Genomic DNA, 6,000 nt, shown 5'->3' on the forward strand with positions numbered 1-6,000 from the left:
ATACCGGTGTCACTGACTCCCCCTGCTGGCATTGTAGTGTACTACTGGCACAGTGCTGCACTGAAACGAGGCTTTTTGTAAATGAAGATTTCTTTTTTCAATTTCCTCCACTAATTATACTATTATCACCCAGCAAAGGCATGCGTCTAAAAAACATTGCTTTAATCCCCTTTCCCACGTACTGATCACTGCCATGAGTCTCACAAAATGTACATAGCCTATTGCTTAGGAGCCATATGAGACTGCAGTTGATATTTCTCATAAATCGGTGATATGTAGAAAATGATATCCTCATGAGTCACATTATTAGTAGCTTGGGGGACAATGAGATATTCTCATGCAATACAAAAATACCTAGGGGGTAAGTGAAGCTTGCTTATTAAAAGTTTCAGTCATTGCATTTTATTTGTGGCTCGAGGGTGGGAATACGATGCAGGACTCAAGTGTAATGAACATCTTATTTAGCTGTGATGTATCAGGAAACATAGCATTCACATAGAATTACTGTAGATTAGAAGACAATTTGAGGGCAATATCCCCACAGCTCATGTGGGTATTTAGAAGGTAGCTATAATTAAAATAAAGGACATTTTACATCTTTCCACACCCAAAGGTTTCAGTTTTTCTGTGAGTGTTTGCTGTGCAGTTATCAGTACAGTGCATGATTTTGGTCTTTTAGAATCTAATATAAATGCTAATTACCACAAATATAATGCAATATAGTTCTTTGCTGCTGGAAAAGGTAAACATGTCTTTTACAGAATGATTCAATAGCCAGTTTTGTAAAAGTTTGAATTTTAATAGGTTCAGCCAGGACAAGGGTTAGATTAATCAGGGTGTAGATAGTTGTTATGAGGTGCTCTCTGTAAACCCGCTCAAAACAAACAAGATCTCATTTGTCAACAAGAGACACATTTTTTTGAACTGCTGAAGCACTTTTATTGTGTGTGTTTTTTTATAACTTTTGGACATTTAGACGGATACAGTGTATGGCCTTAGCTAGCCATACCAAAGGATAATACTGATCCCAGTGGGACTTGAACCTAAAATCCCCAGTTTGAAAAGCTGTGCCATTTCCTTTTAAACCAATGGACCATGTGGTTAAAGACACACTTCCTGAATCAAGGATTCTTGACACCACGTTCACCATTCCCCAAAACAAAGTACTTAAGTCCAGCTCTTCTGACCTCATTAAATAAATCAAATTTCTGAGCGCTCCTGAAACATTATGAAATCTCAAAAACAGACTGAGGGTTATTCCACCATTACAGCATTGGCATTATTAACAGAGTGACTTTTGAAGTCTGTGAATCAGGAGAGGGAATGCGTACCTTTGCCTGCATTAATTTGCAGGAATTAATTCAGTCACTTTTTGACCTGTGAAGCAATGATGTAATTGAAAGGCTTGTATGAACATTTTCAGATTGTTAATGAGGCCAATGGAGAGGAGATTTAAAATGAAATGATGGTGTTTCTCCTAGGAGACTGCCACTGTGTATCTCTAAAATTCTAGATAAGTTCTAATTCAGTGGTCTCTGCTCCAACCCTGGAGCCCCAGAGTACTTCTGGTTTCCATTTGGTCTAATCAGAAACTAATTCAGAACTTGAACACTAGTTCAACACAATCAACTATCTGGAGACTCAGAATAGAAAACTACTTGTAGCCATCGCTCGGACCACACAGTAAAGCGGTTAATTTAACTCTGAGAGTGTAGAAATTGACCCAACCATTTGGACCTATAAGGGTCCATACTCAAGATTAAATTAACATTAAGGATTTTAATGTGCAGGGTTACAAACCACTCCTCTAGATGTTTCCAAGATGTTTTAAGTGAAAAATGAAGGTGATCATTCAGAAATACAATTGTTAAGTCACCACTGGAATTTAGCTTAAACTATGGTTGGACCAATCATTTTCCAGAAGAATTAACTTCAGAGCACCTCATTTTTAGCAAAAGACTTCTTCGTTTTTCCTACATTTTCAACTGTACCTTGCATGTGTATAAATGTGGGTTGCTTTTTTAGGTTAATTTCTAACTTTTTCTGTAGCCAGACAAGTCAATTAAGAACAAATTCTTATGTTTAAATTGACAGACTGCCAAGAGGCATAAGGTCTCTGTTGACTGAACTGTCACATTTATTATAGCATGATATTATAATTCTCAGCAGTAGGAGGGCTTGAAGTCTCTAATCCATAATTATGATCATTCCATATGTCTTTCGTGTCATTACAGGCTCATTTACACTTTGTCACATGAGAAAAATGAGGTAGGTTTTTTTTTATTATTATTAATTTAATCATTCTATACTGTAGGTAAATTGATAACAAGTTCTTATTGATGTATGCTGTTCCAATAGGCAACTTGGTTGCACAGCCCACATGAATAAGAGAACTCGACTCTATATCTTGTACATACTTAACCTTTGAAAATGTGATTCCCTGATTGATTGATTGATTGCATACTTTATTAACAGTTTGCAAAAACAAGGCACGGTGGCACAGATTTATACAAAGGAATGCTAAAAGGATAACCCAGATAAGCCCTCAGGGCTTGTTTCCATTAAGGTCCTGTATATATATTCAATTCATAAAGACATTTAAAGACAAACAATAATATACAATAATAAATAAATAAAACATCAATAAGATAGAAAGATATGTACATAAACAGTTGGGGGGGGGGGTGTCATTTCCCTCATAGATAGAGTCATCGTGTACTGCAGGTTTTAACATTGTGCCTAAGCCTGATTTATACTTAATTGTGTGCCGGTGACACGTGTGGAAAATAGTAGATCTGAAAGCTTGTTGTGAGATTGTAGATCTGCTATTTTCAGTGCGTGACACCGGCGTACAACTGAGTATGAATTAAATACTATGCTTAATATGCACATGATTCTACTGCTCTAAATGGAATATCCCACTGGGTCAGACAATGGACCTTATCAAGGTTTGTTAAAATATTTATCTTGAAATTTTTAAATGTCCTGAAATTTTTATGAACACAAATCACAGGGATACCCAGAGCGTATTAGCACAATTATATAGCTCATTTAGAATGAGTCATTCTATAAGGTGCAGATAAGGTCCTCCAGAGTTATTTTAATTGAGAAGAAACTTATCAGGACTTTATACTGTAGCAAACAAAGTCAAGTAATAATGATGATGTTCAACAAACTATCAAATTAGCAAAAGCTGAATCACCTTAATGAGACACTTGACAATGGGTTTTACAGAATGTAGGTTGGTGGTAAATGAGTCTTTTTTCCTCCATGTCTTAGATATTGGACACAGGTTGCTAGCACTACCTACTGGACAAAAGGGATGAATGGAAGAAGACTGGCTGTAGTTTTGTGTAAATCTACCTAGTGTTCACATAACCATTTAAAGCCCTATTATACTTCATTGTACTATGGTGTCCTGCGGCAAAAATAGTCAATCTACAAGCTCACAAGGATCTAGTAGATTTTGGGGGTAAACACTTGAAAGAATTGTGAAATATTTTGAAAATGTTCACTTATATATGCCCAGGTTTAAAGTGTGACATTAGAGTATGGCATGAAGGCTCTTGCTATACTTCATTTCACTGTAATGAAAATATCCATGCATGTTAAAAGTTCAAAAGTCAATGCAAAAATATGAGATTTTTTCTTAAATCATGTAATAACTCAGCTGGCTATACTGTAGCTTATATCGTGTGCTTGCAATGTAAAGCATTTAAGTCTGTCTCACAGTCTGTCATATCCCCTTCTTTCATCTTTCTATACTGTACTAGAACAGAAATACCAGAACAATCTTTGTATTTTTGGGCGGTGAAACCGCCCCTATAAGTGAGGTTTGGAAATTTGTACAATTATCTTGGGCAGTGAAACCGCCCCTATAAGTGAGGTTTGGAAATGTGTACAATTATCCTGCGCTGTGATTGGCCAATCACAATCTATTCAGGACTGTGATTGGCCAGTGTCACATGACACATGTGCATAGCCCTATATAAGAAACCATAACTTTAAAAAAAACATAAAGTTGTTTTTTTAAAGTTATGGTTTCGTCCATCATAAAGAGTGTTTCAATAAATGTATTTATCTTTTGTACATGATTGGTTGACTCCATTCAGTATTGTGATTAGCTAGCAAGACACCGCCCACTTCACACAGGGTGTGATTTCTGGGCGGTGAAACCGCCCCTATAAGTGAGGTTTGGATATTTGTACAAATTTGTACAATTTTATTTGTACAATTTGTACAATGCACAGTGATTGGCCAATCACAGTCTATTCATTACTGTGATTGGCCAGTGTCACATGACACATGTGCATAGCCCTATATAAGAAACCATAACTTATGTTATGGTTTCTTCCATCATAAAGAGTGTTTCAATAAATGTATTTATTTTTTGTACATGATTGGTTGACTCCATTCAGTATTGTGATTAGCTAGCAAGACACCGCCCACTTCACACAGGGTGTGATTTTTTATTTTAATTTTATTATTGTTGTTGTTGTTGTTGTTGTTGTTATTATTGGAAAATAGTAGCTAACTTACGTTGACACTCCGGATTTAGCTGTGCATGGTGATAGAGCCTGGAGAAAGGTCTTTAGCTGAAATAGATGGCTTGTGAACAACAATGAACAGACAGACAGGAGCAAAGGGACTGAGGTCAACAAGCATACTGTATAGCCAAACTCTGGACCTTTCCTGTGTGGCTCATATACCATTGGCTGCCATTTTGTCTTTCTGACCCTGGACAAACAGTTAACATCAGACTTAGCACCTCTAATGCGGGAACAATGACCAATATGTCATCAGACATCTAGGCTTTCTGGATAAAGGGTTGTAACAGAGAGAGGACACAGCATGATGTGTCCTCATGTACTGACACATTCAGCCTGTGACAGTATGGTCAAATGATGATAAAAATAAACAAATTCAGGCGTCATATAATTTATATCCTCATTGTTCTTCCCAAGCCAACACAGTCTACCACAGTCACTGAAAATAGCCAATCTTTAAGCTCACAACTCGTAGCACGCATTGTGAGCTTATAAATCGCCTATTTTTGGTGAGCGACACGTCATACGATAGAGCATGAAATAGATATAACAGTATATGGTGTGTTCCCATCCTATGTAAGAACTGGTTGCTTCTGCTCCCAGATCTTCAGTGCGCTTTAACTTTAATTTTTCAAAAGGATATTGATGGACTTTTTTTATAATAATAAACTTCTACTATATAGAGATATTAGTGCTGCATTGCATTGTACATTGGCAAAATATTTGCACTTTTTAGCATTTACAACATCGGAGTGTTAGAAATTGATAGTTAAAGCTGCACTATGTAACATTCCTGTTCTACCACGGATTTGAACCCGGGTCTCCTGCACAAGTGCTGCTTGATCAGAGGATAAATTGAATCTTGACCTTCAGGTTAAAATTTGTGTCAAATCAGAAACAGGATGGTGTCAAAGGTCATGTCTAACCTAGACACAGGATCTAATGTCTCAATAGAAGAGCAGGGAGACCAAACCAGACCAATTGTTTAAGTTGTATTGTATTAACATACACTACCATACAGATGGTAGTGGTACTACCATACAGACATACCATGACTGTGTATGACTATCATTATTGGCTCTGAGCAACATTGAGATGTGCACACAGGTAATTTTACTTCATGATGGGTACATAAGCTTTCTTACACTATACATATGTTAAGATGTATTTATTTTACTTAGAACAATAACAATAACAATAACGGAAAACATTTACAAAATCTATAAATACCACAAATAAGCATTGCTCATTTAATTGTCTCTATCATACACTAAAATATGTATGAAGAAGTGAAATTAGCTGAATAATGTTTTTGAAAAAAATCCACAGATATTCAATCTAATAATAAAACATGTATTACGATTGTGGCTCCATAGTCCACATTAATGTTTTCAACAGCATCGGCATGTTGTGTGACACAAGTCTTATTGGGGGATAGAAAAAGCTTTGGTTC

Source organism: Gymnoscopelus braueri (genome assembly GCF_963280865.1).
Source record: "Gymnoscopelus braueri genome assembly, chromosome: 7".
Classification (NCBI taxonomy): Eukaryota; Metazoa; Chordata; class Actinopteri; order Myctophiformes; family Myctophidae; genus Gymnoscopelus; species Gymnoscopelus braueri.